At 38.8% G+C, this 12,650-nt stretch overlaps 2 long non-coding RNA genes across 2 annotated transcripts; both read left to right on the top strand.

Annotated features, from left to right (window-relative positions):
- The first annotated feature begins 6,970 nt into the window (after positions 1-6,970).
- LOC142759123 (uncharacterized) lies at positions 6,971-7,992 on the top strand. The gene is made up of 3 exons (XR_012883071.1): positions 6,971-6,995; positions 7,754-7,819; positions 7,961-7,992. It is a non-coding gene; the product is annotated as an uncharacterized LOC142759123 (long non-coding RNA).
- A 17-nt stretch (positions 7,993-8,009) lies between these two features.
- On the top strand, positions 8,010-9,509 carry LOC142759122 (uncharacterized). Its single transcript, XR_012883070.1, has 3 exons — positions 8,010-8,095; positions 8,200-8,317; positions 9,373-9,509. It is a non-coding gene; the product is annotated as an uncharacterized LOC142759122 (long non-coding RNA).
- The last annotated feature ends 3,141 nt before the right edge of the window (positions 9,510-12,650 follow it).

A 12,650-nucleotide genomic window follows, 5' to 3' on the forward strand; every position in this document is an offset into this window, starting at 1 on the left:
TGTAAAGTAGAGTGGGAAAAAAAATCTCTTAAATGATGTGCGAGACTAAAAAATGTATACAGAAGACATTTCCTTCAAGTTATTGTTACTAAAAGTGGTTCTACACGTTACTGAATTATAGGGTTTGGAAAAAATAACGACATTGTATATGTGTGTGTGTGTATGTGTGCAGGCGCACAGGATGTGTTTCTTTCTTGCACTAGAAATATGCCCTGCAGGTCACGTTACACCTGTAGGTGGAGAAGGTCAGAAGCCGTTAGAATCGTTACAGTAGCCCTTCAAAAATAATTGTTCTTTGTGTGTCAATGATACAAAAGAATTTAACATCCCATTCACAGCAAGATCTCAAACTATCCCCAGGACAAACATGAACACAACTGACCAGTACGTGTCACCTCTTCCACCACCCAAGACGGTAATTTGACAAAAATAATGAGACCATTTACTGTACTGTTACTTTCTTCATGAAACCGGCTATTCACTATAATCTTCAATTCCGTTTCACTCTAAAGTCCTGTTTACTCAAAGATCTTCATAATAATCACATAGCACTAAACACAAAGCAAAATAAACCTGAATTTTCGGCTGTAACTATTCTGTCAGACCTCCTTAATATCCCTAATGCATTGACCATGATAAACAGTAGCCTGCAGGTGACACATACTGCTCCCCACTAAAGGGTCCTAAGATTAAGACTAGGGTTATAGGTAGACATGTGGGACCAAAATTCAACGTATGTAGTGAGTAAAACAACAGTAACAAAACTTAAAGGGGTTATGTGGGGACCAAAAATTATTAGCAGTGTACTCTCTGCAGTATGTGAGTACACTCACTAATATACATCATGGTCCCCCTTTACGCTGATTCTGAGATTTACATATATTTTTAAAGTGCTGCCTGGGGACCGGAAGCTTAGTTGCACAATCTTCTTTGATGACAATACGAATTCGTCATGTGACCGGCCCCGCTGTACTCCATGTAATCGATGTACTACTGCTACTGCTTATACATAGGCAAATCTCCTATGTGTCCTGCGTCCTCACAACATAATCACCTCTTCTCGTTTCTGCTGTCCTCTTATCTACCAGATGCCACTGCACCAGATGACATTCAGATGAAATTCAGATAAATTTTATCCGAACCCGCCAATGTCTGCAGGATTGGCTGACTATCCAATGTGTATAGGGGTCTCCAATATCTGCCGTCGTGGAAAGAAGTATTGGGCATGTTGGATTTCAACATGTCCAGTTTTTTGCTCCCGTGGGAAATAAGCCACTGCAAGAGAGATTTTGGTAGTGGATTATTCCCCTCTATCCATTGAAGAGTCTTATTTGATGACGATAGGACTCTTCGGCTCGCTGTACTCTATGTACTTGATGTACTACTGCTACTGCTTATACATAGAGTACAGTGGGGCCGGTCACATGACAAAGATGACATTCAGATGACATTCAGATGAATTTTATCTGAACCCGCCAAAGTCTGCAGATTTGGCTGACTACCCGATGTGTATGGGGGTCTCCAACATCTGCTGTCGTGGAACGAAGGATTGGGCATGATGGAGATCAACATGTCCAATTTTTTGTTCCAGTGGGAAATAAGCCGCTGCAAGAGGGATTTTGGCAGCGGATTATTCCCCTCTCACCATTGAAGATAGGGAAAGCCAAGCTGAACAAGTAAGCTTATGGTTGAGTCGGGAAACCAGTGATTTAAAGTATGTATGCCCAACTTTACGGTTTCAGTGACTAATACTGCTCTACTATGAGAATTACAGCAATCACAAAATGACTTGCTTCTGAAATACAAGAACTAAAAACGATAAAGAAAAACGTTAAAAAAACACACAAAACAAAGCGGGCAAAACTCCATATATTGTAGTATCAAAGCCAGGTCCAAAATAAGACACGTGACCAGAGACCAGCACTAATGTAAAACATAGATAAACACTAGTCCAACCCAGCAAGAAAATCAATTATGGTAAAGAATACAATGCAACAAATGCTACATAAATATACATATATAAAGTGCCATGTGCAATATACAATACCAACTGTGGCTACTTATGATCTCAAGATGGGAAAGCCTGGACAAGGTAAACCAGCTGAATGGGCACTAAGTGTAAAGCTGGCCTCAATCCCTTCCCCACGCGTATAGCCGGAGGGACCCGGCTTTCTCAGGGGTCTGTTAAAAACAGTGGCTGAATCAAGAATTTTTATATAGATAGCTGCGTGTGTAGTCAATATATACGCTGCAATAATTGATAGCTATGTACCATTATGGCGCCATGGGTAAGTCAACATGTGTCCCAAGTACCAGCGTCTGCAGTCCTATATTGCGTCTGTCTATGCACACGTGTGCCACAAGTGCATCGGCATCCACTGATTGGGTCTAGAATAGATGCGACCAGTGGATTGCTCATGCGGGGCTGGACATGTGTTATATCTAAATTCCTGGACTCCCGTGATCTGCATTAAAATCGAGCTTGAGGAACGCTATTGAGCCAAAACATTGCGCGACCGGATTCAAGATTTTGCATCAAGGCGTGAGTAATGTCTATTACTTTGTTGGTGGATATATCTGTTTTTTGTCTAAAAAATATATGTACATATACTTTGGAGACAAGATGTTTCAAACTATTTAAGGAAATGTTGGGTATATTTCCATGTATTTTTTTTTGTGTTCAAGAAGGCAACCATTATACTATCATACATAATTACTGTTTTATTGTCACTTTGCCTTCCAAAAATTTGAATAAAAAGTGATTAAAAATTTGCATGTATCGAAAAACTATATCAATAAAAACAATAGCTCGTCTCGAAAAAAACAAGCACTCATACAGATCCCTCGACGAAAAAATTAGAAAGTTAGGGTTCTCAAAACATGGTGACAGAAAAAAGGCATAATTTTTTACAAAAGTAATTTTATTGTGCAAAAAGTTATAAAAAAGCGCTATGTCAACATGTCATTTATAACGCACGGTGAATGCTGCATAAAAGGAAACCTATAAAACGATGCCAGAATTGCTGTTTCTTGGTCTCCTTGCCTCCCAAATAATAGGACAAAATGTGATCAAAAAGTCGCATGTACCCCAAAATGGTAATAATAAAAACTACAGCTCATCCTACAAAAAAACAGCCCTCATACCATTACGTCTATATAAAAAAAATAATGTTATGGCTCCAATAAGTCAGGAAAGAAGAAATATGCAGGTGTGCAGGCCCGGGGGGAACATTTCTTCTGTTTCAAGAGGCGATTATTAAGACCCTAATATTATGGAACCAGGAAAGGGAGGGCCCAAACATATCTGCTTGAAGCGAGGGTGCCTGTATTATACCAGGACAACACTTCCCCAGCAAAATTCCCCAAACTGCAAATGTGCAGAGTGTGGACCAAATAGGGGATAAGAAAGGACATTTATCAGTGCGACACCGGCCTGTGCAGAAAGGATTGCTCCACAGCGTAACACACATCTATGGATTATTTTATTGGTTTTTTTACCCCATTATTCTACCACCTGACTATGCCCCTGATGTACTCTGCCCAGCTTACATGTGCCCCCTACATTATAAACTGAAATGTCAGTAAAACTCCAAATAAAACTACTACCAAGCAAAATCCACGCTCCAAAAGCAAAATGGCGCTCCCTCTATTCTGAGTCCTACAGTGTGCCCAAACAGCAGTTTACATCCACATATATGGCATCACCATATCCGGAGAACCGTTTTAACAATTTTTGTAGTGAGTGTCTCCAGTGGCACAACAAGTTTGCCACTGAAATATCACATCTGGGGAAAAATTGCAATTTTTACTTTGCACCATCCTCAGGGCAATAATTTATGGAAAAGACCTGTGGGGTGAAAATGCTCACTACACCCCTTAATAAATGCTTTTAGGGGTGTAGTTTCCAAAATTGAGTCACTTTTCAGGGGTTTATTTTCTTATTTCACATCAGTCCTGCAGATGTGAACCAATACTTTGTAAATCGCCAAATTAGGCCTCAATTTCGCATGGTACTCTTTCACTCCTGAACCCTGTTGATCGTCCAGGTAAAAGATTAGGGCCACATGTAGGGTGTTTCTAGAACCAGGAAACTCTGCATATTAATTAGAGAGCTGCGTTTTCATGGTGACACATGCTGGACACAACATATTGGACACTGAAATGGCAAATCCATGGTAAAATTGCCATTTTCACTCTGCAACATCGAGTGCACACTAATTTCTGGAAAACACCTGTGGGGTTAACATGCTCAGTCCACTACCAGGTGAATACCTTGAGGGGTGTAGTTTCCAAAATGAGGTAACTATTGGGGGATTTCCACTGTTTTGGTCCCACAGGAGCTTTGCAAATGCGACACAGCACCCAAAAACGATTCTAGCAAATGGTGCTCCTTCCCTTCTGAGCCCTGCCGTGTGCTGAAACCGCAGTTTATGACCAAATATAGGGTATTTACGAATTCTGGAGAAGTTTCTTTCCAAATGTCGGGGTTATTTTTCTCCTTTATTTGTGGAGAAAATAAAAATATTTTGAGCTAAAGCTACATCTTATTGATAAAAAATTCATTTTTATTTTCACTGTCCAATTCTAATAAAATCTATGAAACGCCTGTGGGGCCAAAATGCTCACTACACCCCTAGATGAATTCCTCAAGGGGTGTAGTTTCCCAAGTGGAGTCACTTTTGGGGAGTTTCCACTGTACTGGTATCTTATGGGCTTTGCAAAAGCGACATGGTACCGAGAAACCAATCCTGCACTCTTATCTTTCTGAGCCCTGCGATGTGCCCAAACAGCAATTTATTACCAAATATGGGGAATTTCCGTACTCTGGAGAAGTTGCTTTACAAATGTTGGAGGGTTTTTTCTCCTTTATTCCTTATGGAAATATTTTTTTATAGCTACAGTACAACAACATCGTATTGGAAAAAAATAAAACTTTTCATTTTCACGTCCAAATTCTAATAAAATCTATGAAACACCTGTGGGGTCAAAATGCTCACTACACCCCTAGATGAATTCCTTGTGGCATCTAGTTGCCAAAATAGGGTATTTTTGGGGGTGTTTCCTTTGTTTTGGCTCCACAAGACCCATTCTAACCTGACATAGTGCCTAAAATTTAATCCAAGGCTATATTCACACGCTTACTAAAAAACGTCTCAAAATACAGAGCTGTTTTCAAGGGACAAAGCAGTATTTTTAGCACCTCACGTTTTTTGCTGCATTTTTTAGGCCGTTTTTGGAGCTGTTTGTCTATGTCAATGACCGTTTTCCCATTTAAATCAATGGGCAGATGTTTGAAGGCATTCTTCTTCCGATTTTCCAGCCGTTTTTCGGGACGTTTACGGCCCGAAAAAATGGTTAAATGGTTAAAATAGCCCGTTTGAACATACCCCAATAAAAAGAATGCCCCAAAATCCACTAGGTACTCCTTTGCTTCTGAGGCCTGTGTTTCGGTCCATTAGGACACTAGGACATGTGAGTTATTTATAAAAACTGCAGAATCTGGGCAATTAATATTAATTCGTGTTTCTCTGATAAAACCTTCTGTGTTACAGAAAAAATTGATTAAAATGGAATTTCTGCAAAATAAATGAAATTTGTAAATTTGACCTCCACTTTGCTTTAATTCGTAAAAAGTCTAAAGGGTTAAGAAACTTTCTAAATGCTGTTTTGAATAATTTGAGGGGAGCAGTTTTAAAATGGGGTGATTTATGGGGGGCTTTCTAATATATAGTCCCCTCAAAGCCACTTCAGAACTGAACTAGTCCCTAGAAAAATAGGCTTTTGACATTTTCTAAAAAATGTGGGAAATTTCTGTTAAACTTATAAGCCTTGTAACGTCCTAGGAAAATAAAAGGATGTTAAAAAAACGATGCAAACATAAAGTAGACGTATTAAAAATGTTAAGTAGTAACTATTATGTGTGGTATTACTGCATGTCTTACAAGCAGATACATTGAAATTTCGAAAAGTGCTAATATTTGCACATTTTCTCTTAATATTGGTGTTTTTCCACAAGTTCCAAAGTTATTACCACATAAAGTGAAACATGTCAGATTTGAAAAATGAGGCTCTGTCAGGAAGGTCAAAAGTGGCTGCAGCGGGAAGGGGTTAATAATAAATTTTGTGTTACATCTCACAAAACAGAAAATTTTTCAATTGTAATTTTTTTTTTTCAACGTTCCCATGTGCAGATATTTATGTTACATACATGGTTTGGTGCCCCCTGGTGTTCTTTTGATTTCTTCTCTCCACCTAATGTGTGGACTCAGTAGCACTGCCTGGATCTTCTTGTACACAGGTCACGGATTAATTCCTGCATTTGTGCAGGCCAGTTCATTAGAATCGGCGTGCTGGATTTATTTTTATGTCAAGATTGGAGCAACATTTTTTGGTTAAGAATTAATTTAATCCTAACAAGATATCTGTGAATATACGGTACCAATTATCCGGATAATGATATTATTCTTCATTGTGTGTATGTAAATCCAGCCTATATGTGGGTGGACCCTTCTCTTACAAGGAGAGAGAAAACCAAAAAAGAAGGATTGACACTGGGAAACTGAGAAGTAGTAAATGTACAAAAACTTTATTAACAATGATAACACAATATAAAAAGAATCCAAAAAGACCACAGTAAAAACAGGGATCATTGGCTGGTGAATGGAGTCAGACCATGCAACTATGTGAGAGGCAGGTAAATAAAGTGCATGTGCGTCCTTTAAATGATGTATGTAACTATCCGTTAGATAGTAGTCTGTACAGAAGGTAATTCAATAATATGCATCAATAGATATGAAGTGTTTCAGACTATATAACTGTATTCAGATAGTATGGTCGTTATAAGACAACGGATATAACAGCACAAGTACCAATTGACATAATGACATAAGAATCTTACAAGGAGAGGTAGATAGACCTGTATTTAGTACTTTTCTCATTCTCCCAATATAAACATGTCTCTATTTTCTCATAGAAAACAAAAGATGCTGGAAAAAGTAAGTTAAGATTATTCTATCTATCCATCTAACCTTATTTCCATTTTTCTTCTCCCAATTAACTCTGCTAATTTTCCTTCTTTCCCTCATGCTTTTTGTTATGGTTTCCATAGTCAGTAATAAAACAGTTACTAGTAATTCAGTTCACCTATCCAATTGCCACTTTAAAGTTGCTCCATCCTCACTTGTACTAACTCTGCCAATACAAATGTATAAAAATGACAAAAATCTTAAGCTTTCTCTGCTTCTTCCTGACTCTAAAAACACATAGAAGAGTACTCACTGTATTATCAAATGGAAAACATACTTTATTTTGTCAGTATTCAACATGTTCAATAGAGGCTAGTCTGCTTTTGGGACAGATTTTTTTGTTTCTACAGATGGTTATTATGTATCACGAAAATTGTTGCCTATGTGAATTATAATGATCTTGCATGGTAGATGTTATCCGTACAGTGAGAGAACAATTGCATCTTGAGCATTGTTTTTGCTGAAATTGTGAGGCTAGGATGGGAAATATCATTATTGTGCTGGTGGTTCTTATTTCTAATCCAACATTGATGCCCCTATTTGCATTGTTCAAATTATGTTCTTGCAGAGGCGTTACTTGAATCTCCTGAAATTTAAGTAAACAAAATTCTCCCCAAAAATCGTCATAAGTGAACTCTAGTGAACGCAGTGTTTTGCTAAGGGTAAAAATGTTCTAACATTTGTGCTGCTACTTTGGTATTACATTTTAATTTCTTTCTTTTTTTTAGCAATTGCCCCTTATCCTTACGCTGACAGCAGAGCAATGTTTGAAATAATTAAGGAAGCAAACAAAGGTGAGATTTGTGTAATATTTGCTAATGAAATTACTGCATTGTATTGATAAACAAAACTTTTTGGGGCAATTTTTGGGTGTTTTTTCATCATTGTGAAAATCTGTCAATATAGATCTAACTATTTGTCCTTTCTCATCGCAGACATCGCTGTCTTCCTTGTGGGTGGTGACATTGACGTTAAACGCTCACGTAGTGCCAAAGTATGTCCTGGGTGCCAATGGAAAAAATCAGCAAATGGAATGGTAATAGTTCCGTTTGTCGTGTCCCCTGATTATTGTAAGTTATCCCTATTATAGATCTGACCTGAGATACTTGTGTCTAGAGATGAAGTTTGTCAATATTTTAAACCTAAAAACATAACTCTGTTCTTCTGTTTCCAGCTAGTTTCGAAATATCAATGTTCGATACGCTCATGAAGGAATTTGAGATTATGACCTGTGTACAGTTTGTCAATAGAAGCAATGAACAAGACTATATCAGTATAGAGACTGGAGGAGGGTATGGAAATCTATCATTTAAGCTTAACTATAACAGTGTCCACAAAAATGAATCCATGAAGAATGAAAATCAGAGGGGTTGTCTCATCACAAATAACCTCTTTAATATTATAGCCATGAGTCCAGCTACCGAGGCACCCAACAGCGCTCTTGGCTTTTTTTGTAACTCCCAGCGCGCAGCCAACTCTCCATTCACTTCTATGGGGAGTGTGGTCGTCCTGAACTGGGGTCATGGATTCACAGATCTCTCGATGGGTGAGGGCCCCAGAGTTGGGACCCTTACCTCTCAAGCATTTATGTTGGGAATACCCCTTAAATGATAGTATAAGTACTCTATTAGTTTTGCAAATGTCAAAAAAATTTTGATTTTCCATTCTTCACTATTTTCAAGCTTTTTGCAGTCAGTGAATAGCAAAATTCTTCTTTCTCGCAGCTGGGAATTTGCTACAGTGGTATGTAATCTAAGCTATCCTCTGTAAGCCTAACAGTCAAGGCTACCTACACTGATACATTGGAGCAAGGTAGATCAGAGAGTATTGTCTACACTGGATATAAGTGTAGTAAACTCCCAGTATGAAAAGGTTCTGGTCTTTACAGGTTTTTAATCTCTAAATGTATGTTTTCATTCACTGACAGCAAAATAAGAGCTTGGAAATGGTGAGGAAATAAAATGCCATGTATGTTCAAAAAGTTGTAGAACTTTTTATTATAAATGGATTTTATGGGAATATACATTGATAGCCTATCCTTAATATAGGCAACCATTGAGTGATCAGTGGGGATTTGACCCAGGGACCCCCCCCCCCCCCCCCACTGATCATGTGCATGGATGTGCTGCTGTGCCTGTAGAGATGCAGCATCTTCTTCTGCTGATTATTGGGGTTTCCAGGGTATGGACCTCCACTCATCACACATTGATATCCTGACCTAAGGATAGGCTATCAATGTAATCTTCCAGAAGTCTCTTTAAGCTTTATGTACAAAAAAAACAGAAACCCCCTTTAATGTGGACTGTTCATGTACTAATATGGTACTTGATGCTGTTATGTTTTTCAGGTGTTGGTCGTATGTTGGGAAGGTTGGAGGTAGACAGATATTGAGCCTTGATATGCCTTCCTGTATAAAATACACTCTGGTACCACATGAATTCATGCACGCGCTGGGCTTCTTCCATGAGCATACCAGGCCTGACCGGGACCAGTATATCGATGTCTTATTGCAAAATATTTCCCCAAGTGAGCACCTATATTTACATAGCCTTGACATTAGCCCCCTCAATAAAACATAAAACAATGTTGACTTGAAGGATCACGAGACTGATATCTCATTATTTTTTCTTAAATAGGGGATTACAGCAATTTTATCTTGGATGGAGGAGATACTTTTCCGCTACCATATGGCTACAAATCAATCTTGCAATTTAACTCGTAAGTATATGACAAAGTTGAAAGTACACGTACATTACTGTAGAGTACCCCATTCTGGATGTATCATGTAAGCTATATTCACACAAAATAACAAGATTATCATGATCTGTTAACCCCTTCGCACTTTGCCACTTTTGACCTTCCTGACAGAGCCTCATTTTTCAAATCTGACATGTTTCACTTTATGTGGTAATAACTTCGGAATGCTTTTACCTATCGAAGTAATTCGGAGATTGTTTTCTTGTGACACATTGGACTTTACATTAATGGAAAAATTTGCTCTTGAAGTAGGCCGTGAAAATTAAAATCTAAATTTTTTCACAGAAAATATAGGTTTAGCTAATTTTTTATCATTTCCACAAGGACTAAATGAGAAAAAGCACTGCAACATTTGTAAAGCAATTTGTCCTGAGTAAAACAATACCCCACATGTGGTCATAAATGGCTGTTTGTACACACGGCAGGACTTAGAAGGGAAAGAGCGCCATTTGGCTCTTGGAGCTCATATTTAGCAGGAATTTTTTGGGGAGGCCAAGTCGCATTTGCACTGCTACTGAGGGGACAAAACAGTGAAAACCCCCTACAAGTGACCCCATTTTGGAAACTACGCCCCTTAAGGAAATTATCTAGGGGTATAGTGAGCATTTTTACCCAACAGGTTTTTTGCAGAAATTATTGGAAGCAGGCCATGAAAATCTAAATTTTTTCAAAGAAAATGTAGGTTTAGCTATTTTTTTTCTCAAGGATTAAAGGAGAAAAAGCACCACAACATATGTAAAGCAATTTCTCCTGAGTAAAACAGTACCCCACATGTGGTCATAAACCACACAGCACGGCTTAGAACGGAAGGAGCGCCATTTGAAGCTCAAATTTAGCAGGAATGGTTTGCGGAGGCCATGTTGTATTTGCAAAGCCCCAGAGGGACCAAAACCATGTTGCAAAGCCCCTGAGGGACCAAAATCATGAAAATGCCCAAAAAGTTACTCCATTTAGGAAACTACACCCCTTGAGGAATTCATCTAGGGGTGTAGTGAGCATTTGACCCCATAGTTGTTTCATAGGTTTTATTAGAATTTGGACGTGAAAATGAAAAGTTTTATTTTTTCCAATAAGATGTTGTCGTACTGCAGCTATAAAAAAATTATTTCCATAAGGAATAAAGGAGAAAAAGCCCTCCAACATTTGTAAAGCAACTTCTCCAGAGTACGGGCAGTGAAAAAAAAAAAAAAATCCTTTTTCTTCAATAAGACATAGCTTTAGCTCAAAATTTTTCATTTTCTCCACAAATAAAGGAACAAATAAAGGAATAATAAAGGAATAAAGGAACCCTAACCCCAACATTTGTAAATCAACTTCTCCCTCGTACGGCAATACCCCATTTGTGGTCATAAACTGCTGTTTGGACACACGACAGGGATCAGAAGGGAAGGAGCGCCATTTGGCTTTTGGAGTGCAGATTTTGCTGGATCGGTTTATGGTCGCTATGTCGCATTTGCAAAGCCCCTGTGGGAACAAAGCAGTGGAAACACCCCAGAATTGACCCCATTTTGGAAACTACACTCTCAAGGTATTCATCTAGGGGTGTACTGAGCATGTTAACCAGACAGGTGTTTTGCAGAAATTAGTGTGCACTCGAGGTTGCAGAGTGAAAATGGGATTTTTTTGCATAGATGTACCAATATGTGGTGCCCAGTTTGTGCCACCATAACAAGACAGCTCTCTAATTATTATGCTGTGTTTCCCGGTTTTAGAACCACCCTACATGGGGCAATAATCTTTTGCATGGATATTCGACCAGGCTCAGGAGTGAAAGAGTACCATGCGATGTTGAGGCCTCGTTTGGCGACATACACAGTATTGGTTCACAATTGCAGAGGCTCTGATGTGAAATAATAAAAGAAACCCCTGAGAAGTGACCCCATTTTGGAAACTAAACCCTTCAAGGCATTTATTAAGGGGTGCAGTGAGCATTTTCACCCTAGAGGTCTTTTCCATAAATGATTGTGATGTGGATGGTGCAAAGTAAAAATTTTAATTTTTCCCTAGATATGCCATTTCAGTGGCAAATATGCCATGCATAACTTGTGCCACTGGAGACACACACCACAAAAATTGTTAAAAGTGTGCTCCCGTGTATGGCGATGCCATATATGTGGAAGTAAACAGGTGTTTGGGCACACTGTAGGGTTCAGAAGAGAGGTAGCGCCTTTTGGCTTTTGGAGCATTGATTTTGCTTTGTAGTAGTTTTGTTTGGAGTTTTACTGGTATTTTAGTTTATAATGTGGGGGCATATGTAAGCTGGGCAGAGTACATCAGGGGCATAGTCAGGTGGTATAATAATGTTTTAAAAAACAAAATAATCCATAAATTGTTGTTAAGCTGTGAAGCAATCCTCTCTGCACAGGCCGGTGTCGCGCTGATAAATGTCCTTTCTTATCCTCTTTTGGTCCACACTCCGCACCTTTACAGTTTGGGGAATTTTGGTGGGAACTGTCGTCCTGCTATAATACGGGCACCCTCGCTTCCAGCAGAAATGTTTGGGCCCTCCCCTTCCTGGTTCCCTAATTTTGGGGCTTTGATAAATTGCCTTTTGAAAGAGAAGAAACGTTCCTCTCGGGCCGGCACAACTGCATATTTTGCTTTCCTGACATATTAGAGCCTTAACGAATTTATTTTTTCATAGACATAGTGGTATGGGGGCTGTTTTTTTGCAAGACGAGCTGTAATTATTATTGGTACCATTTTGGGGTACATGCAACTTTTTATCCTATTTTTTGGGAGGCAAGGTGACCAAAAAACAGCAATTCTGGCATTTTTTTTTTTTTATACAACGTTGACCACGTGTCATAAATTACATGTTAACTTAATCTGCGGGTCAGTACGATTACGGCGATACCAAATTTATAG

Source organism: Rhinoderma darwinii, chromosome 4 (assembly GCF_050947455.1).
Source record: "Rhinoderma darwinii isolate aRhiDar2 chromosome 4, aRhiDar2.hap1, whole genome shotgun sequence".
NCBI classification, from domain to species: Eukaryota; Metazoa; Chordata; class Amphibia; order Anura; family Rhinodermatidae; genus Rhinoderma; species Rhinoderma darwinii.